This window comes from Scomber scombrus, chromosome 1 (genome assembly GCF_963691925.1).
Source record: "Scomber scombrus chromosome 1, fScoSco1.1, whole genome shotgun sequence".
Lineage (NCBI taxonomy): Eukaryota > Metazoa > Chordata > Actinopteri > Scombriformes > Scombridae > Scomber > Scomber scombrus.
The window spans coordinates 36,072,963-36,096,630 of record NC_084970.1 but is presented as its reverse complement, the minus strand read 5'-3'; the positions used below and the strand labels follow the sequence as shown (position 1 = coordinate 36,096,630).

Here is a 23,668-nt window from a genome sequence, read left to right as displayed (position 1 = left end):
CCTTCCTTCCTTCCCTCCTTTCCTCCTTCATTTCCTTCCTTCTTCCTTCCTTCATCTCCTTCCATCTTTCCCTCCTCCCTCCCTCCTTTCCTTCCTTCGTTCCCTCCTTCCTTCCCTCCTTTCCTTCCTTCTTCCTTCCTTCCTTCCTTCCCTCCCCTCATTTCCTTCCTTCTTCCTTCATCCCTTCCTCCCTCCCTCCGTTCCTTCCTTCTTCCTTCCCTTCTTTCCTTCCTTCTTCCTCCCTTCCTTCCTTCTTCCTCCCTTCCTTCCTTGACTGGAGGACAACAGGAGGGTTAATATAAAAATCTGACATTATAACAAGTAAAAAAAAAAAGGAAAAACAGAAGATGATAAAAAGCATGATATGTGCCCTTTAAATTCCCGCAGTGGAAAACGTTCTGTCGAAAGAATTAAAATCTTCTTTTATGTCTAAAAAAATTCAAAATGTCATTTTATATAATGGTTCATTTCTGCTGCGGCTGCAGGAGATCCACAATGCTCCATTGTGCAATCAGCCAATGATGTGTGTGTGTGATGCTTTTCATTTACATCCCAGCTGTGGCTTCTGCTACTGTAACACACACACACACACACACACACACACACACACACACACACACACACACACACACACACACACACACACACACACACACACACACACACACACACAGAGAAAAAAAGAAAAAAGCAGGTCCCACCACACGCAGCGGACGAGTGGAAGACGTACAGTAGGGTGTCGTTGTCACATCCTCGCCTCTGATTGGTCGAGCCACGCTGCCAATCAAGCCTTAATGAATAATTGGGGCCAATTACAAACGATTACATCATCGGCTGGATCGGATTTCATACTTGGCCGTGAGCCATCAGAGCTCATCACAGAGCTGTTGTCTTTTCCTTTTATTGTTTCTTCTTCCTTTATTTTTATTTTTTTGTTCTCATCATCAGTTTATTCCCTCCTACTCTCTCTCTTCTTTTCTTCTTCCTTCTTCTCGTTTCTCCCTCCATAATTCTTCTTATTCTTTTTCTGCAAGCTTTCTGTTTCTTATACCCCTATAATCCCTCCCTCCCTTGCTCTGCTCTTCCATAAACCACCCCCCCCTCCTCCTCCCTTCCTCCCTCCCTCCTCCTCCTCTTCAGATTTTATTCATCCTTCAGCATGCGTGCCCCTCCCCCTCTCACTCTCTCTTTCACTCCATCCTCCTCTCCGCCCCGCCCACCTGCCTCTCTAGTTCCAGTTTTGCTTGCAGCGCTGTCTTTGTCTGCATGGCCCGAGTGTGTGTGTGTGTGTGTGTGTGTGTGTGTGTGTGTGTGTGTGTGTGTGTGTGTGTGTGTGTGTGTGTGTGTGTGTTATGCGCTGGTTGGCAGCCATCCAGAGCTGAAGAAGAAGAAGAAGAAGGCGGCTGTACCGACTCCTCTCTGAGATGCTGCATTGTATTTTTAGCTCGGGCTCAGACTCTCCAGCTTCGTCCTCAGAGGGTTCAGAGGAGCCGACCCGGTCCCACTAACCCCCCCCCCACACACACACACACACACACACCCTCCTTCACCCCCCACCCAATCCCTCCACCACCAGCACAGCCATTTGTACAACTACAAGCATGAAACATGGTTGGGCGATGTAATGAGGTAATGTCTTAAACAATGTCCAGTGAAGCAACTCCAAACCTATTATACTCATATTGACTCATAGAAATAAAGAAATTTAAGGTGGAAATTTAAATTTAGAGAAACATAATTTTGTCTTTTTAATGTTAAATTTTCGAAATCATGCAACAAATCGAGCGTGGAGTCAAATTTTTACATTTTACCAAACAAAATATGCTCGTCAGATGCATCAAATCTCCTTTAATCCAATAGTTCCTGATTCTCATCTAAATTTTTATCAAATTTTAAACTCTTATTTCATTAAAGACAGAAGGTCTCATGCTTAGTGAAACATTCATTATTTGAGCGATTGGCTTTTTCTGTTAAATGAAAAAGAGGAATCGTAGAAAATCATGTTGCTATTTCTCAGAACAAAGGTTTTAAAAGGTTTTAAAAGATGTTGGTTCCTAAATCCTCACATCATCATCATCATCATCATCATCATCATCAGCTCACATTTAAAAATTCGTCCGTGACTCTTCGGACACGTCAAAGTCACTTTGAGAGGACGTTTTCTCCACGAGGTCGGTCGTCCTTGTCACACAGCGTGATCGTATCTGACAACCAGAGCTGAACTCTGTCTGAACATTCACCCAAAAAAAAGAAATGCAATGTCAACAAATATTTACAGAGAATAAAAAGAGTGTTTTAACCCTTACATACTGTCTTTATTCAGGCATTGGGATAATATTTGGGCATAATTGGGGATTAATCCTTATTGTAGATAAAATATTTACATCACACGCTATTTTTAAATGAGTCAAGCACAAAAACATTTTTAGCAAGTTGAAATATTTCCATTTGTGTATATTATGGGGTAAAAGCAGAAAAGGCATCACATGTCTTCTCTCAAATATGAAACTGGGTCAAATTAGACCCTAAATAGTTTGTGAGGGTTAAATAATTATAGGTTTATGAATCAGTATCATCTGTAAAATGCTGAGTGGAATCTTATTATAATGATTTAATATATTTATAAAATGTTGTTGTCTAAATGAATCAGTTTTTACGATGGAGGGAGGGAGGGAGGGAGGGAGGGAGGGAGGGATGCATGGGTGGATGGAGGGAGGGAGGGAGGTAGGGATGGATGGATGGAGGGAGGGATGGATGGGTGGATGGAGGAGGGATGGATGGATGCATGGAGGGATGAATGGATGGATGGATGGATGGATGGGTGGATGGATGGATGGATGGAGGGATGAAGGGATGGATGGATGGAGGGATGGATGGATGGGTGGATGGAGGGATAGATGGATGGATGGATGCATGGAGGAAGGGATGGATGGATGGATGGATGGAAGGGTGGATGGATGGATGCATGGAGGGATGGATTGATAGAGGGATGGATGAAGGGACGGAGGGATGGATGAATGGATGGATGGATGGATAGATGGATGGAGGGAGGGATGGATGAATGGATGGATGGATAGATGGATAGATGGATAGATGGATAGATAGATGGATGGATGGATGGATGGATGGATGGGTAGATGGATGGAGGGATGGATGGATGGATGGATGGATGGAGGGATGGATGGATGGAGGGATGGATGGATGGAGGGATGGATGGATGGATGGACCTAGAAATTTAATACTAAAACTATTAAAGTTACTGAAGTTATTAAGGGTTATTTTATATATCCTTTACAGACTGTAATTAATACATAGTTTGTATAAATTTGGTGAATTTGATTTAAATTCTGCTGCTCAGCTTTAACTGTATGAACCATAGTTTTGGTAAAAGGTTATTTTCCACCTCTGAAAAGGGAAAGATTATAAGTGCAATAACAGAAACACACTTTAAAGCTGTAATCTTGTGTCTCTGAGGTAATTATTGTTTTATCTCTTTGTAAATGTCAAAAATAAAAAAGCATTTTGGAGTATTTACACTTCAAAATCCTTCTTATTTTCTCTTCCTATCAAACATTAAAAATCTTCCTGATGACTCGTCTTGAACTCAGAGAAGTTTTGCACTAAATTAACTAAATGACAGCGTTAACTTTGGTTGCTATGGTTACTAACTCGGCTATGACAAAACTTTGTGGTTGAAATCTTAATTTATTCATATCCTCCGTCTCACTCACACTTCCATCACACTACAGAAGCCGCTTCACAGCATCTTCAAAAACTTTATAAACGTCCAGATTACGTTTCCACGGCAACAGACATCATCCACCGGCGCTTTGACGCTCGTCCATGACGTCGCGTGTTTTTCATGTTTATCGCGTGACGTTTGCTGTCGATGGAGGCGGCCGACCTGCAGCGCTGCGCTCAGCATCTCACTGTGTGTGTGTGTGTGTGTGCGTGTGTGTGTGTGTGTGTGTGTGTGTTGGGGGGGGGGGTTTAGCCTCAAGGACGAAGGCTGCATCAGCAGGGTCAAGCAAGGGAACTTGACTTGCTCGTCCACACCCTCCTCCTCCTCCTCCTCTTCCTCCTCCTCCTCCTCTTCCTCCCTGCTGCCTGTGTTACTGCGCCCGAGGACAGAGAGAAATGAAAGAGAGGACGAGGGCAGAGCCGAGCGGGGGGGGGGGGGGTTGATGAGCTTACTGTGTTTCTAGGTTTGGAGGAAGTATTGAAGGACTGGTAGATGGATGGATGGAGGGATGGATGCATGAATGGATGGAGGGAGGGAGGGATGGATGGATGAGGGAAGGACGGAGGAGGGAGGGAGGGAGGGATGGATGAATGGATGCATGAATGGATGGATGGATGGATGGATGGATGGAAGGAGGGATGGATGGATGGAGGGAAGGTTGGAGGGAGGGATGGAGGGAAGGATGGAGGGAGGGAGGGAGGGAGGGAGGGAGGGATGGATGCATGGAGGGATGGATGGATGGAGGAAGGGATGGATGGATGGATGGATGGATGGAAGGAGGGATGGATGGATGGATGGATGGAAGGAGGGAGGGATGGATGCATGGAGGGATGGATGGATTGAGGAAGGGATGGATGGATGGAAGGATGGATGGATGGAAGGATGGATGAATGGATGGATGAATGGATGGATGGAAGGATGGATGGAAGGATGGATGGATGATGGATGGATGCATGGAAGGAGGGATGGAGGGAGGGATGGATGGATGGATGCATGAATGGATGCATGGAAGGAGGGATGGATGGAGGGACGGAGGGATGGATGGAGGGATGGATGGAAGGAGGGAGGGATGGATGGATGGATGGAAGGATGGATGGAGGGATGCATGAATGGATGCATGAATGGATGCATGGATGGATGGAAGGATGGATGGAGGGATGGATGAATGGATGCATGAATGGATGGATGGATGGAGGGATGAATGGATGGATGCATGGAAGGAGGGATGGAGGGAGGGATGGATGGAGGGATGGATGCATGGAAGGATGGATGGAGGGAGGGATGGATGCATGGAAGGATGGAAGGATGGATGCATGGAAGGATGGAGGGATGGATGGAGGGATGGATGGATGCATGGAAGGATGGAAGGATGGATGCATGGAAGGATGGAGGGATGTTTAAATCCCATTAAAGTGAATGAAGACGTCACTCGTCCGTTTCTTCATTTAATGAAACGATCAGACGGACTTATTTCTCTTCTGCAGCAGCTACAGATTCTATTATCAGAGCTTCTGACGTATTGATCGCTGTCAGGATGTACAGCATGAGAATTTACTACAAATATAACTAAATAAAGCTTCTAAAGTGCATAAAATAATATTAATATTACTAACTATATCTTCATGTTTCATCAATCTGTGGAATATTTATTTAACCTTACTATCGACCGTCTTGTCTGGCTTGTCTGTTTATAAATGTTTAAATTATCACCCAATTCTGTTTTAAACCTTTTTAAACAACTTATTATTAAAGGTTTTACACTTATTCTTGTAAATGATGGTCAATACGCCTCATTAAAATTAAATTATACCTCATTCTTAAGATTAAAAAAGCTGATATTATGAATTATTTTTAACTAAATTCAAGATCAGAGGAAAATATATTGATGGATTATCACAAATTGGTGTATGTAAAAGTTTACAGTTTAGATGTTTGGAAACCATTTCACACATTTATCCACATTTCTGATATAAAAATGTTTTTTAAACGGGTCAAATTTAACCTGGGAGAACAACAGGCGTTAACCTAAAGATGAAGCAACTTACCAGAGGGTTTAAATGACCATGATTTATACAATTTATGTGTAAAACCTGCAGTAATAACTTAGAATGAAGTTGTCTAAAAAGGTCTAACTCAAACCCAAACTGGGTCAATTTGGACCGGAGAGAACAAAAGTGGGGTTAACAGGTTAACAAGTTTGTGGGTCAAAGGTCAGAACATGTTGATAAAAGCTCAACAAATGTTCCCAGAGTTCAAGTTAAGCCTCGTTAAATGTCTTTGTTTACGTCTGACCGACTTTACAATGATGTAAAACAGAACAATGCTGGAAATCTTTACATTTGAGAAAAAAATTTGAATATATTTGAAGTATTTTTGGTTGATTTAGAAGATGAATCACTTATTAATATTGTAGAGCAGCCTGTTGTTAAATTGCATGTGTGTGTAAATAACAGCAAAACTAATAAATACACTGCGATGCGTTCAAAGACCAATCTAAAAAATCCGTATTAAATAAAATCATAAAAAACTCCCCCAGGAATCCTTTGTGTGTTTGCTCTCCACTGTGTCATCGCCTAGTTTGTAGTCATGTGAATGTGTGCGTTCATCTGCTGCTGCAACACACACACACACACGAAGCGGCCATCTGGCAGGTGGTGTAATGAGGGTCATGACCTCCTGTCACCCCCCCTCCCTCCCCCCTCCTCCTCCTCCTCTATTACCATCTAACGTTTTCACAACAACAGAGATCTGAGCTTCTTCCTGATGGACAAAACAACTGCTGTTGCTCCAAATTAACACAGAGTTATGAATTAATATCATATTTTGTCATATTTTAAAACATAAAACATGCAAACCGATCATATCAAACTAAAACTCGTTCCTGGTGTCATGAATCAACAGGAGTTCAAGTCTTTAAAAAGGTCTTTTTCTTTCCTAGTGTCTCCTGCTTTTGTTTGGTTAAAGTCCGCAGAGTCTCCTTCACACTGGATGCTGGGATTAGAGGCAGATTAAGGCCAGTTAAACAGGGCTGGTGGTTCTGGGACCCGGCCCCCACCGTCGCCTCCTCCTCCTCCTCCTCCTCCTCCTCCTCCTCCTCCTCCTCCTCCAGCAGCAGCCACTCTCCCTTTGTCTTCTCACTCAGGATAGACACTGATTAAGAGGATCCACCGTGATGCTCAGTTGCTGCGGTGTTTCCTCGATGACATCATAAACTCTCCTCATCCAATCACAGATCTTCTCCTGCTTCACAGACGAGTCACTACCAACGTTATAGCACCACATATTTAGAATTTCACTTAAAAGGTAAAATCTACAACTTGCTGCATTATTTTCCACTTAAAGGAAGTTTAAACTACAAAGAATCGGGTAATTCTCTTTCTTTAAAGGGTCAATAATGGGGTTTATTAGTGTCCATGTGGTTTAGTTTAAATTTAAAGGGTTAAAATGTGAAAGTAAACGTATGAATAACTTGCACACATTCTTTTTTTGTGGACCCAGCATCAAATTTCTGCTTTTAATTCATTTTGAGAGAATATATTAGAGGATTATTGCTGTTTTGACTGTTCCTTCCTTCCTTCCTTCCTTCCTTCTTTCCTCCCTCCCTCCTTCTCTTTCTTTCCTCCCCATTACCTTCCTTCTTTCCTCTGTCCTTCTTTCCTTCCTTCCTTCCTTCCTTCCTCCCTCCATCCCTACTGCCTTCCTTCCTTCCTTCCTCCCTTTCCTCCCGTCCTTGCTCCCTCCTTTACTTCCTTCCTTCCTTCCTTCCTTCTTCCCTCCCTCCCTCCCTCCCTCATTCTCTCTTTCTTTCCTCCACATTACCTTCCTTCTTTCCTTCTTTCCTTCTTTCCTCCCTCCCTCCTACCTTCCTTCCTTCCTCCCTCCCCTTAAAATGTGAAAATAAACGTATGAATAACTTGCACACATTCTTTTTTTGTGGACCCAGCATCAAATTTCTGCTTTTAATCCATTTTGAGAGAATATATTAGAGGATTATGGTAAAAATGTCTAAGTGGTGTAACCATAGAAACTTTGTACCAAATAATTGAACTTGCTTAAAAACAGTAAATAGTCAATAAAACACCATATCAACTAGTTTGGCATGATCTTACATTATAACTTTATATTAAATAAAGGTAATGGAATACAATTGTTCTAAATATTACATTCCATCTGGTAACCATGGAGATCAGGAAACATTTGAAGTCATTATTAGTATAAGTCCACTTAAATACACTGTAGGTGATAAAATATGTAATATGTATCATTCTACTGTGGTTACACCTTTCTTTCTTCTTTCTTTCTTTCTTTCTTTCTTTCTTTCTTTCTTTCTTTCTTTCTTCTCTTCCTCGAACTTCTTGTTCTTTCTTTCTCCTCCTTTTTCCTTTCTTTCCTTCTCTTCTTCCTCTGCTTTCTTTCTTTCTTTCTTTCTTTCTTTCTTTCTCCTCCAACGTATTGTTCTTTCTCTCCCTCCTCTTCCTCTTCCTTCCTTTCTTTCTTTCATCCTACTTGTTATTTCTTTCTTTCTTCCTTTCTTTCTTTCTCTCCGCCTCCAACTTCCTGTTCTTTCTTTTTCTTCTTCCAACCTTTTCTTTCTTTCTCTCTAGGTGATATCATATGTAATATGTATCATTCTTTTGTGGTTACACCATTTGACATTTTCAGGAGCATTCAGTCTTACTTTTGGTTTAAATAAAATGGTGCAAATGTCATTTCAAATGATATAAAACCAACAAAAATAGTAAATGTACATTTTAACAAACCTGATTCTGCTTTAAAACTAGTTTAACGGATTTATGAATTCATCATCTTACCAACACATATTTGTTATTGACCCTTAAACCAATATTCACTTTCATCTTTTAGCAGTTTTGTCTCTTCTGGATTTTTTCTCTTCCTCCGATAAAACGCTTCAGTTTTACATTCTTGGCAAAAGATTCGATCAATCAAATCTCAGCATTTATTTAAATGAATTCAAGCTTTCAGCAACAGTAAACATGGTGGAAAACGCCTCGTCTCCCTCGTGTGACGACTCGGGTCTGAACTAAAGTGACACTGTCAGTCTAAACACTTGGCAAACATGAGCCGAGTCAACGAGTTCAACAACAGAGAAACGTTCCAGCGTCCATCATTTCTGTCTTTATCTGTTTCTATATGAAAATCCTCCAGGAGAGATATTAGTGTTGCAGATTATTACTGATGAACCAAAGTATAGATGAAGTAGATGAAAATGTAATGGATTAGCAAAGTTATTACAATTAGGGCCGGGCAATATACCGATATTATACCGATATCGTGATATGAGACCAGATATCATCTTATGGCGCTTTTCCACAACACAGTTCCAGCACGACTCGACTTGACACGGTTTTTTTTGCGTCTCCATCAGGGATAGTACCTGGTACCTGATACTTTTTTAGTATCTGCTCTGCCGAGGTTCCAAGCGAGCCGAGCCGATACTAAATGTGACGTCGACACACTGCTGGCCACTGATTGGTCAGAGAGTCACTGGAAGAGCCATGAGCCGTCCCACACAAGAATCAAACCCGGCATTTTTAAATACCGGCAGCAGCGTTACCATAGTTACAGCCATACGGCTCAATTTTCTTGCTTTGTGTGAGACAGAAAGCCTCATAAAGCAGCAAGTACACCATCGCCTCCATGTCCTCCATTGTTTATGTGTTTGTGTCGCGTATTAAAATGAAGTCACGGCAGTTTCGCGGAGCCGTGCTATGACGACCCCGCCCACGTTGAGTAGGTACTTTTTTGTAATGGAAAAGGTTCCTGGAACCGTACCGAGTCAAGTCGAGTCGTGCCGGAACTGTGTAGTTGAAAAGCACCATTAGATTTAGGATATCGTAATATTGTGATGTCATCAGTGTTTCTTTTCCTGTTTTTAAATGTTGCATTACTGTAAAAATGTGTAATTTTCTGAACTTACCAGACTGTTCTAGCTGTTCTGTTATTTACCTTTTACCCACTTTGTCATTATATCCACATTACTGATGATTATCAAACATTTAATAGTGTAAATATTTTGTGAAAGCATCAACAGTCATCTCTATAATCGAGGTATTTGGTCAAATATATCGTGATACTTGATTTTGTCCATATCGCCCATTCATCCTGAATGTGTGTAGCTAATCTGAACCTCATGGTGGCGCTAGACGATATATCAGAGGGTTACCAAACTCAGCAGGAAACAACATCTGGAGACGACGAACGCTTGCACCAAATTTCCCTCCAGTGCTTCCAGCAGCTGTTGAGATATTTCAGTCGGGATCAGAGCGGTGACCGACCAGCTGACCCGTAGAAATCACTGAAAATTAAATGTCAGCGGTGCTCAAACAAAGGTCACAGAGGTCACAGTGACCGTTAGGATTCATCCTCTGGGGACCATCCGATAAATTACAGACCATAATAATAGTAATAGTTACGTGCTGCCGTCTTCGCTTCGCTGTTGCCGCCGGCAGCAGAATGTAAAAATGTTTATCATCAAATAATTCAGCATGACGTAATTAATTTAGCTACACGTCTGTAACCTCTAGGCATGCCCTTGTGAGTCACTTACACCTGCAACGGCTCACACACACACACACACACACACAAACACACACATGCACTGTGGTAACCATGGCGACGCAGCATAATGCAGAAAGAATTTCACAAATAATAATGTACTGCAGCCAAGGCGCCCCCTTCCTCGCCCTCCGACAACACTCGCAACACCGCTACGTGAGTGTGTGTGTGTGTGCGTGTGTGTGTGTGTGTGTGTGTGTGTGTGCGTGTGTGTGTTTACTGCAGAGAGGCTGCAGCCAGACTCTGCTGTAATGCAGCACTGCAGCCTCACAGTCCTCACAGCACACTGCAGGTTACAGAGCGCTGCCTGGATATACTGCAACAGAACACACACACACACATGCACACGTGCACACACACACACACACAGAGTTGTGACACATGCACTACTTCAGCAGCATGTGATGATATGTGTTTTCTTCCTACATCTGTATGCAGGAATGTTTGCTATGAAGATGTATTGAGTCATTTACGACCTCCAACCCCTCCCCCCTACACACACACACACACACACACACACACACACACACACACACACACACACACACACACACACACACACACACACAATCACACATGCCTGGGAGCAGAGGTACCTGCCAGCACCACCAGTAAAGTGAGTATAATGGCGTTTATCACGCCCCGTCCCCTCTTCGCCCCTCCGCCCCTTAATCTGATTATGCCACATGATTGGACGTTTCACCGAGGCCGCGGGCTCCGGATCGTCTGCACGCGCCGCCAACACCACCACCGCCGCGGCCGCTGACGGGCCATCTGCGTGGACTGGATGCCTGTTCGGAGGAGGCAGGAAGGGGTTCTTCCAGAGCCCGGGCCATCTGTCATGTGAGTGTTCCTCAGGAGCCAAAAAAAAGGACATGAAGCAGCAAAAAAAACAGGAACGAGGAGCAACCGTGCTGCAGCCTGCTGCCCCCCCCTCCCCCGCTCCTGTCCCCCGGTGCTCATGGGTAATGCTAATGAGCAAACTGCTAGTCCCTAATTAAGGTTTTGTACTGACGTGGAGCTCTGTGAAATCGCTCCGAAGCACCCAGGAGCGCTCTGCCATCCCGTCACGTGCGCTGTAGTCCGCGGGGTTTTTAAGGGACGAAGGGAGAGAAGAAGAGGTTTATTTATCTAATACGAGATACCAGGAAAACTCCATATTGGTGCGAAATGAAGTGAGGGGTCTAACATGGTCACGGGCCTCCGGATCAGAGAGAGGGAAGTAAAGCAGCTCTTCAAATGCTAATTTCCCCTGCTTCACTCCTGGACGTTATAAGTGCTGACTCAGGGGAAAAGTCCAGATTGCTTTTGGAAAAGGATGAAAGAGAGTTTTAGAGAGAGAGAGAGAGAGAAGAGGGATTTATGCTCAATTTCATTACATTTTTGGCTGAGGGGGGGAGAAGAGAGGAGTGCAGGACCATAAGGGGCTTATCTGGAGCCATAACCCATTCCCCTTCTGATTGCCAGCTATTGATTGAGGTATTAAATTGGTCCCCTGTTGAATTCGTCGCCCCCGTGAAGGCGAGCTGGACCAGGCGAGACCATCGGACCTGAGCGAGCAAATTTGACAGGATTAAAGAAAGAGATGGCAGATAGGCAGCGGAGGAGATGATGACGGAGCAGCTCTGTGTGCATCAGAGGGGAACGAGTGTCGAGTGGGATGAAGTCGGTCTCACACCTGAAGTTTGGTCCGACTTCACGCTGAGTTAGAACAAACACACCAAGAGTCCAGCTGAGAGATCCAGTGACTGAAAGCATGTAACTGCAAACACTCGATATCTTAGTGCTGCTGCAGCATCAGAAGTTCATATAACAGTGTTTTCATTCTCCTACATTCACTTTATGATATGGAGGGTTTGCTGCAGAGATGACATTACTACACACATTAGAGCTCATTTGCAGCTTGATTGCAGTTTCTTCAGAATAATGCAAAACCTGCAAAGCCCCAAAATGAACATAAACTACAGCAGAAGCCTAAAGTATTTGCAGCTGGGTGGGTTTGTGGGTATAGAGGATTTTTGACATACTGTTGTACAATTATGCCCTTTTTCCTGTCTGTTACCACTGTATGTCATTTAGATGTAGAATCCATAAGAAACAATACATATACAGATAAATACAAACTCACATCTGTCTGCATTAAACCCAAATAACAGAATACACTAGAATAACATTGAGTATCCAGGAGGCCTAATGAACACTTAATGCTGAAACTAACCATTATTAACCTTTGTGTCGTCCTCCCGGGTCAAACTGACCCCGTCTGTTTTGACTGTTCCTTCTTTCCTCCCTTCCTTCCTTCTTCCCTCCCTCCTTTCCTTCTTTCCTACCTCCTTTCCTTCTTTCTTCCCTTCCTTCCTTCCGCCTGTCCTTCCTCCCTCCCTCCTTCTCTCTTTATTTCCTTCCTTTCTCTTTCCTCCCTTCCTGCTTTCCTTCCTCCACCCCCCTTCTTTCCTTCCCTCCTTCCTTCCTTTCATTCCTACCTTCCTTCTTTCCTCTGTCCTTCTTTCCTTCCTTCCTCCCTTCATCTTTTCCTTTATCCCTCCCTCCCTCCCTCCCACCTTCCTTCCTTCCTTCCTTCCTTCCGTCCGTCCGTCCTTCCTTCCTTCCTCCTCCCTCCTTTCCTTCCTTCCTTCCTCCATTCCATCCATCCTCCCTTCCTTCATTCCTTCCTCCCTCCTCCCTCCTTTCCTCCCTTCCTTCCTCCATCCTTTCCTTCGTCCCTCCTTTCCTTCCATCCTCCCTCCTTTCCTCCTTTCCTTTCTTCTTCCTCCCTTCCATCCTTGACTCGAGGACAACAGGAGGGTTAAATTCATCAACTAATCTGATTATTACTTTTCCAAATAACCAATTATTCATTTCATCATTACCATTCCATAAAATACAAAAACAAATGTGCTTCACAGTTTCTCGAGGGCTTTTCAAATAGCTCGTAATGTCACACCAACAATCTAAAAACCTGAAGATATTTCAACTCAATATTCAACTCAATTTGCATGATGAATGACTTGATGAGAAACTTATGAATATTTTACCGTCTAACACCTGAAAGCTAAGAAACAGCTTCTCTCCTAGATGGACCTCAGTGCCGGCTCCACCACTTCTCCTCCCTCCCTCCCTTCCCTCCCTCCCTCCTTCCTTCCCTCCCTCCTCTCCTTCCCTCCCTCCCTCCCTCTCTCCATCTTAACAGGTGTCACAATCAGGCTGATAAGTGTTGATGATTGGGTCTGATAGAGCCTGATGGTGCTGCTGCAGCCCAGCGGGACTTCCAAACCTAATTTCCCCCTCCGGCTGATGCACACGGACGTCATCAACACTGCATCACGCTCGCTCGATAGGCGGAGCTCCCCCCTCCCCTCCCCTCCCCCCCAACACACCACCACCAGCACCACATTGCACAGCAGGGGGCCACACACGGTCCCACACGTGCTCATGAACATATTGAATATTTACCGCTAACAACAAAACATTCAGCCAGCGCTCACACGGTGATGATCCAGCTGTGCAGGAGCCTGATTGAAGCTCTACCTGCCGTATAACAGATGTAATTGACTGGGGATGAATTGAGGACATGAGACAGAGGGAACGGAGCAGAGGAGAAGTCTACAGAGACGAGATGAATCAGACGTCTACCTGCAGACAGACGGAGAGATTCTGCCTACAGCTGACATGAAGAAGAAAGGAGAGATGGAAAGAGAGAAGAGATGGACGCTTCAGACATAAAGACGTTAATGTAAATGCACTTTGTTTAATGTGTCTGCATTAAACCCAAATAACAGAATACACTAGAATAACATTTAGTATCCAGGAGGTCTGGTTAATAATGCTGAAACTAACCATTATTAACCTTCTCAAACTGACCCCGTCTGTTTTGACTGTTCTTTCTTTCCTCCCTCCTTTCCTTCTTTCCTCCCTTCCTTCCTTCCGCCTGTCCTTGCTTCCTCCCACCTTCTCTCTTTCTTTCCCTCCCCTCTCTTTCCTCCCTTCCTGCTTTCCTTCCCTCCTTCCTTCCTTTCATTCCTCCCTTCCTTCTTTCCTCTGTCCTTCCTTCCTCCCTTCATCTTTTCCTTTATCCCTCCCTCCCTCCTTCCTTCTTTCCTCCCTCCCTCCCTCCTACCTACCTACCTTCCTTCCTTCCATCCTTCCTTCTTCCTCCCTTCCTTCCTCCTCCCTCCTTTCCTTCCTTCCTTCCTCCCTCCTTTCCTTTCATCCTCTCTTCCTTCCTTCCTTCCTTCTTCCTCCCTTCCATCCTTGACTCGAGACCTGTTGTCCTTGAGTCAACAGGGTTCATCAACTAATCTGATTATTAGGAGAGATGGACGCTTCAGACGTTTAAACTAGGAGAACAAAGTGTGTGTGAGGACAGATATTCACTTGTTTACAGCATGGTAAATGTAAATGCACTGTACTTATACAGCAGTTTTCTAGTGTTTTTCTAGTGGTTCTACCTCCTGAGCCACAGCTGCCCTTCTATCGTCCCCTGTAGGTTTGTCTTTGACATAAAAGTCTTTCACATTTAAGAAGTTTATGCCAAATGTCCATTAAAGCTTTTAGGAAATTAGCTTGTTGTTTGTCACTGTGCTCTCTCTCTCTCTCTCTCTCTCTCTCTCTCTCTCTCTCTCTCTCTCTCTCTCTCTCTCTCTCTCTCTCTCTCTCTCTCTCTCTCTCTCTCTCTCTCTCTCTCTCTCTCTCTCTCTCTCTCTCTCTCTCGCTGCTGACGCCAAGTTTTTGCACATGTGGGAATGTTGAATCTTTTTAAATTAAAATAAAGAGTACAGTCTAGATCTCTCTAGATATAAAGTGCCTTGATATAACTTTGGTTGTGATTTGGTGCTTTATAAATAAGGAAGGGTTACTGAGATTACATTTTGTAAAGAGTAACTTTTAATAACATGCATACTGCCCCATTCTTCTTCTTCTTCTTCTTTATTTAATCTCTAATCTGGACCAACTTTTAGACTATTTGTGAACTGTGCATCTGTATATGTGGGAAAATATTAGCACCAGCAGATATTTTAATACCAAATCTTTTAGGATAAAGATTTGACATTTGCAAGAACTCCATAATAATCACAGCATTAGCACCAAAGTCTACACACACACACACACACACACACACACACACACACACACACACACACACTCACACCGGCACTTTTAGCTCCAGCAACCTGAATATTTCAGCAGCAGCAGCCTGCTCTCTTGCACTGGGACTAGTTTAATGAGTGACGAGCCAGAGGCGAGATGACAGCTAAACCGACTCCAGATGAAGTGTCTGCAAAGCTCGAGGCGACCCAGTAACAAAACAAGCCAACACTGCATCCCTGTGTGTGTGTGTGTGTGTGTGTGTGTGTGTGTGTGTGTGTGTGTGTGTGTGTGTGTGTGTGTGAGCTTCAGTTAATTGAATTACACGAGCAGCATCTCTTCCACACACACACACACACACACTGATGATAAACAGACTTTGTTCTTCCTGTTTCCCACGCTTTCAAAGATTTTCTTTTTTTGTTTAATCTGATCTGAAAATAGTTTTTTCCCCCTTTTTCTTTTCTTGCATCATTAATTCACTTAGCTCTTCTGAGAGTCTATTAGAGTCTGCTTTAATCCTCGCACATCTCTTAACTCATCTCTCTCTCTCTCTCTCTCTCTCTCTCTCTCTCTCTCTCTCTCTCTCTCTCTCTCTTTGCATCGTTAACGTGGAAACATTAACTTTCCAAAAGCAAAGCGGATCATTTTAATTTCTACACGAGTCCTTCTTCAAACATTGATAACACTCCTCTACTGTCAGAGCTGAGTTTACAGTGTCTCTGTTTCAGTATCTTCTCTTCTTCTCTGCTAAATGTTGCAGCATCTGTGTAAACATGGACGTATCATCAGGCTGAGGGATAATCTGGAGCAGGCAGAGAGGCATTAGCACCCGGCCTCCAGAAGATGATGAGAATCGTGCCACCTCCCAGTAATGACTCATTGGAGCAGCGGGGGGATTCAAAAGATAGAGTGTTGAGCTTCAACCTCGGAGAGAGGGAGAAAGAGAGAGAGAGAGAGAGAGAGAGAGAGAGAGAGAGAGAGAGAGAGAGAGAGAGAGAGAGAGAGAGAGAGAGAGAGAGAGATGAGGGTGGATGTTGGAGTGAGTGAGCGATGCAAGGGAAATATATAGGAGCGGTAGAGATAGAGAGATGTAGAGGGAGAGAGGATGGGGGGTAGTTTCTCCGTCATTGTTTAATGGCTCAAGCGAAACACCCCCCCCCCCTCCTCCTCCTCCCCTCTCTCTCTCTCTATCTCTCTCTCTCCATCCCCCCCCTCCCTGAGCAGAGCAGAGTGGGGCCGTGTAGATCTAGAGCGAGCATACCTCCGACCAGCCACCAGAATAAAAAAAATAAAACACACACACACAAAAAAAAAAAAAAACATTCCTCCGGTTGCCATGGTAACCGAGTCCTCAGCTGGGAAGGCGAAAAAGGCACACACAAAAAAAAAAGGGGGAGAGAGAACGAACCAAAGGGATGTACTGTATAAAAAAAAAATAAAAAAAGGGAAGGGGGAAGAAGAGGAGGAGGAGGAGGGAGAGGGGGTTGCTCTTGACACTCGCTATAATTTTGATTACCCCCCCCCCCCCCCCCACCTCCCCCTCCTGTCTGCAGAGAAGCCCTCCCAACAGGCTTTTTTGTCCACCAGTATTATTCACTCCTCCTCCTCCTCCTCTTCCTCCTCTCTACAGCGCGCTCTTTGCTATCACTCAGTTGTTGGTTGTTGCTGAAGAAGATGAACCGAAGCAACATCAGAGAAGAAACTCAGAATGAAAGAAAGAAAGAAAGAAAGAAAGAAAGAAAGAAAGAAAGACGTCCCGCGACTCCTAATTCCTCCAAAAACTGCTTAATGAAGCTTTAAAAACCTCAGAAACAAAAACAAAGATGTAAAGATTCCCTTTAAATTCTGCAACTAGAGGCAGGAAATATAGATTAAAATAAAAGTATGGCTGAAACTATTAAAAATAAGAAGAGTTTAGGAGCTTCATTTCATTTATTGTCCTTTATCTGACTTACTTACATATAATATGAGATGTGCACACACTGTCTCTTTGCTATTATACAGATACAATCTCAACTTATACTCATATAGTTAGTTATATTATATCAAGATATCAATATACACTAATCAAGCATGTTGTATTTATTGGAAAATGACTTGCTAAACCACAATTCTATTGAGTATTGAGTTATTTAATATGCTGCAAATTTAATATGTTAAATGTGAGCTATTAAAGTTATTTAATCCTCTTACACGAGCAACTACATCGTTCATTTTGATTCTTTTTTATGTACAAACAAAATGCATTTGTGATAATTGGTGCAAATGTATAACGAGTGTTCCTGTATGGACCATAAATAAGAATGAGGTAAAACTCACTGCTGGGATATTTATTAGCTTTGAAGGTATTTGATGTATGTTTTAAACTCATTTTATATTCTACAGGTTTCAAACATAGACTGTATATAAAATGGACGTAACATCCGTTACGTCACCCATTGGTTTGTGGACTGCTGCTCGGAAGCCAATAGTATCGGATCTGAGCAGCGCCATCTTGAAAATTTCAGGTGCATGCTGGGAAAAATAGAAACACGGATTCTACTTATATGGGCATCAGGAGGAGCATGAGGCGCCCTCCTGAACCTGTGAACCAATCAACCTGTCAATCACCACGTAGCCACGCCCCAATGCATACCCTGCTTTATCGTCACATATAAAATCAGGGAGGCCAAAATGTCCCAAATGAACATCATACTGCATTGAAGAAGGCTTTAAACTAGCGATTGAGACCATAAACACATTTTGAAAACGTTTACTGAGGTTAGAAATCAAGTGAGAAGTTGGTGAATTCTCCATTGACTAGTATAGAGACGGAAGTCCTTTTGACACCAAAACGGTCGCCCCCTGGTGGCCTTTTGATAGAATGCAGTTTTAAGTTACTTCCACGTTCGCATCATTTCAGAGGACCCGAACTCCCCGCCTGGTTTCAAATCATCTCACCAAACGGCTGCAGAAATGTAGATTAATGTGTGTAGTCTTTATAAATAAAGAAATAAATAAGACATGATGAATATTCAGCAGTGAGTGAGACAGTTTGTGTTTCCTCTGATACACTTTTCACTCTATTAAGGTGAAGAAACGTTCATCATGTAACTCTACGGGCCGTTTTAACCCTATTTTCTATTGTGGTACTGGACTGATTTAAATCATGAATGTGTTTTCTGATGTTTTATTCTCCTTCTGTATGCAAATGAGACTCCATAAATATTTTTGGTGTTGTTTTACATTTAATGCAGCATAATGAAGCAACCGGCAGCCTGCTCAATAAAACACAGTGAAGGCCGCTGCGAGAAAACCCTCACTGTAAATCCTCATAATACATTCATGCATGCAAATGAACAATGCAGATACGTCACACACACACACACATTTTCACACACACACTCACACACACACACCGATGGCATATATATACATCCATGCACAGTGAGAGTGGTGGGAGTGTTACCACCTGCAACCTGCTGATAATGAAGCTGTATATTTCAGCCACCTAAAGGCTGCCATCTGTGCTGGGGCTCTCTCCCCCTGCTGCCTATACAACCCCCCACCACACACACACACACACACACACACACACACACACACACACACACACACACACACACACACTCACACACACATAGAGACCAAAGCACTCCTCTATTGGGGCTGAGGGACGAGTCTTTAGGCAGTTCCACGTCAATAACTTGGCGCTTTCATTATAACACGGTGGTGACACACACACACACACACACACACACACACACACACACACACACACACACACACATTCCCATCAAAGGTTATAGACAAATAAAAAATGAATGATGTCACTGTCGCTGCACCAAAAGTTGTAACTTGATATTTCATTTCTTACCTTTTACAGCTGCTTTATTTTTCAGGCAACAGCTTGTTTAACATCACTTCACACGGCAGCATCAATCCCTGGGATAATATACAGCTTAGCATAATTTTACATTAATAGAAGTATAATCAATCACAAATAGAAGGTTTTTTTCCCCCCAAACTACTATTGAAACCATCCATCCATGTTTAAATTGATCTTGTATTTCCTACTTTTATTTAAATGTTCTATATTTTTCTTATTTTCAACACGTTTGGATCCAAACCAACAATGAACTGATCTATTTAAAGACTGATATATCTCATTCCTCTGTGCTGTAGACCTCTATTGTTTGTACTACATAACCTATTAAAAACATGTCATGGTAGTTTGTTTAGCAACGCCTCCAAAGACTAATAACAGCAATCACATTTTCAGTCTCTGGAGAGTAGTTCTTTGTACGGTAGGGAGTATTGTTTACAGCTTCGTTAGCTTGTTGTGCTACAGATCACGAAGTATTGTTTACAGCTTCGTTAGCTTGTTGCGCTACATATCACAACCTCCTGACTTTGTACTACAATGTAAATTTCTCAAAGAACAGTTCATGTTAGAGATGCTACTGAATGCTATCGGTCGAATTCATGTTAGCTACGATGGATTCTTACTGTAATCATCTTTAATGATCGAGTTTAATCACATAATTCAGCGACTATAACACCAAATATGTCCACTTAAAGAAACCATGTTTATAACCACAGGAAACACTATTGTCTTTAGACTTGAAGTGGTACAAAGTGGTTTTTTGGCTGAAAGAAGCTAGTTTCATCTCCTCTGTCAGTGTTAAGTCTCTCTGATAGTTATGAGCCTGCAGCTGGAACAATGGCTTCGTGTTGTGTGTCTGAATGGCGAGAGGCTGTGCTGACTCTGAACAATTAGTCAGTGTGTTTCCATGTGTGTGTGTGTGTGTGTGTGTGTGTGTGTGTGTGTGTGTGTGTGTGGCGGGGGGGGTTGAAGTACTCCTCTTTTTACACCGGTTTCCCAGGCTCCGTGCAGCGCTCATTTTCTAAGTGTTGGCCAACAGTGGGGACGGTTGCCATGGTTTCATCTCTCCTCCTGTGACAATGGACACTCTTTTCCTTCTTAGTGATCACTGCGAGACTACAAGCTGCCAATCCTCTCCTCTCCTCCTCCTCCTCCTCCTCCAACGGTCCTCTCTGTTGTCACTTCTGAGCCTCTCAGATCTGCCGAAGCTCTTTGAGCGACCACGAGGACGAATAAATAAATCCAGACACTTTTGGACTGTTGGTCTACTGTTTAGTCCCGAGCGTCTAGACATGACGACCATCCACCGCCTCTAATAAAGAGTATGACCAAAGTGGAACCAAAGTTTTAAGGCTGGTACCAAAATCAATATTTCAGTTAAAAAAATATATAATGTAACGTCACCAATAGTCTTTTTACATAAATCTCACCCTTAAATGTGGTTATTAAATACAGTTACAGTCGGAATCAATCGTAGCTAACATGAATACGACCTAGCAACCGATGTTAGAAATTTACAATGTAGTACAAAGTCAAGAGGTTGTGATATGTAGCTTAATGTACGAGGTTTCTAGCTAACGTTAACTGTTATTAAAGTCAAGTTATTGTTTGATTAGATTAGCTAACTAAGACCAGAACTAACAATTATGATTTATTACCAATAACTATGTTAATTGTTTGTTTCTTCAATTATTCCGATTATTGTTTAGTTTGTAAAATGTCAGAAAATAGATGAACAAGTCCGAAAATCAAGTTCTTAGATTAGCTTTGTTTGTTTTATCCGACCAGCAGCGAAAAACCCAACATTTAAAAGAAGCTTAAACCATTGATTGTTTATTATTTTTACTGAATAAATAACTTAATAATTGATTAAAGTTGTCGTTGATTCATTTTAGTAGCACAAATCTATCCTTCATATTGGCATTATATCGAACTTTAGCCATTTACTACTTGCTCTTTATGCGTACTTGCATGTAGATACAACTCCTGCCTGTTTAGGATCAACTTCAAAAGCTAATTTTACTCAATTTCAGTAGTTTCTTTGGTCCAAATAGTGTCCACAGCACCAACAACTGAAAAGATGTAGTAATCCAGTTTAATATTTACTCTTTTTTCATGAATCTTTGATCAGATAGAATCAACAACTTTGTCTTTTGTCCAATTTTAAAAAAACATCTTGTATAAAATGATACTTTTGGTACAAGACAGGTACTGTATCGAGTCTTTAATGTGTTTTTAATAATTGTTTTGACTGATTATGGATCTGTAAGTAATATATAAACCCTGTCTGATATAATCATAGGAAAGTAAATATTAACAAATAGTATCAATAGCAACATTTATTGGTATTTTTTATCATGGTATTGGCTAATAAAAGCATTAACTAACGCCAGATTAAAAGAGAAATGTCACAGAATAACATTTTCCAATCACACCACAGACATTTAAAATAATAATTACACAGTAAGCAGAAAGTGACAATTAGGCTGATTAAAGTTTGTGTGTTAATTGGGATTAAAACTGCTGCATATTAATAAACTGTATCACAAACTGTTCATGTTGAATGATGAAGCGAAGAAAAAAAAAAACACCCATAGTCCACTGCTTCACACACACACACACACACACACACACACAGTAACAATGAGCGTGGGCTTGCCCTACACTTGTGGAGGAGGTTTAATGATATACGGGCTTCCCTGTCTGCCAGCTCAGCAGCGGAGCTTCGATTCATACCGGCAGCCGTCAACAAGCAGCAAACATCCAGCTCAGCACCTCCACACGTCCGCTGCACACGATCCCTACATCTCTACATACATATGCACTTAATCACAGTCACAAGCTCCCCACGAAAACAAGAGCTCACAGAGTCAAGTCGGCGCGAGCAATGAAAACAACGCTTTGCATTAACGGATGTTTCGAACATTTCGAGCCTCGGAGCGGAGCAGACGATAGACGACAGACGACAGACGACACGAGCGACGATCACACTTCACTCCAGTCACAGCTGGAAGTCTGGAGTTCCCTCTCTCTCTAACTTCTACATCTCAGGAAGAACAAAAGCATGATGTTCACAAGTCTGCTACCTGCATCAACTAACAGTTCATATACATATATTTGCAGCAAGCTGGATGGTACTATAAAAGGGGTTACCATGGAGACGTATTTTCATTATTAATTGATGTGGTGTTAATTGAATTTATAGGTCAATTAACTGTTTAGTCTGTAAGAAAGTAAAAGCTGTGGATTAATGCACCTCATATCAGGATGTTTAATAATTAAACAGTAGACTACTTAACAGAATTAACTTTCTACCAATAAACTAATAAATTAAGTGATTAATAGTTGCAGCATGGTCTGGTAATTTAGTTCATTCATTCAGTCTGATGTTGTTTCTATGTGTACTGATTTCTCTTTGGGATGGAGGGTTTATTTGATCTGTGTTGCCCATCATGTAACAGTTAACATCTTAACTCTTTACATACTGATCAGAGTAGAATTTGACCCATTTTTTTTTACATTTGAGATCTGTAAAAACACCTTATACACATTTCTTATAGCCAGACTTTTCCTAATATGACCCACAGTATAGATAAATGGGGAAAAAATGCCTCTTTTTTAAATTTTGTGCAGCTGATACACATTTTTTTATATATATGCAAATGTACAAATGTATTATATTGATCTGAAAATCTTCTCCTGGACCATAAAATAGTGATTGTGAAAGTCTTTTTTTCACCAGATTAATCAAATGTATGAATGTAAATTGGTGTGTAGACTAATTATGAGTCAGAATATGAACAGTATGTAAAGGGTTAAATGTTGGTTGACAAAATATATGAAGTATAAGTCGACTAAGTGTCATCCACACTTGTCACCGTTTTGTTTTGTGTCTATTTCTGTCGTTATTTGTCTTCATCTTCGTCCTCTGGCACAGGACGAAGATGACGAACCCGTCCGTATAATCCCGCCTACACACCTCGACCGGCTTCGGTTGTTTTTCTGTGTTGTTTTTTTTTTTTTTCTTCTCTCCCAGCAGCCGATGAACAAAAACACCAGACGTTATAATCCAGACGTATGGAGAGATGTGTGCAATGATTCAGAGCTCTGGCTCGATGTTATACGTCGATGCTTTTACCACAAGTCGAATTACCAATACACAACCCTGAACTTAAGCACATTATAAAAAGGTCACTACTTTCAGAGGCAGAAACTATAAATCCATACTCTATGAAAACACACAGATGGGATCACATATAGTGCTGCAGAGAAGCAATGGTAAAGTAATGTATTGCTGCTGTTTAAAGGGTGGAAACTGGACCATTTACTCCTCCTTAGATTCACTTACTACATCCAATCCTGTTGACAAAGCGCGAGTTAAGTGCACAGTAACCGCC

The 23,668-nt window shown here is 42.2% G+C and overlaps 1 protein-coding gene across 1 annotated transcript in view; it reads left to right on the top strand.

The window, feature by feature from the left end:
* The window catches only part of LOC133977810 (interferon-induced very large GTPase 1-like), a 250,066-nt gene that overhangs the window by 93,888 nt on the left and 132,510 nt on the right, over nt 1-23,668 (top strand). The window lies entirely within an intron of this gene.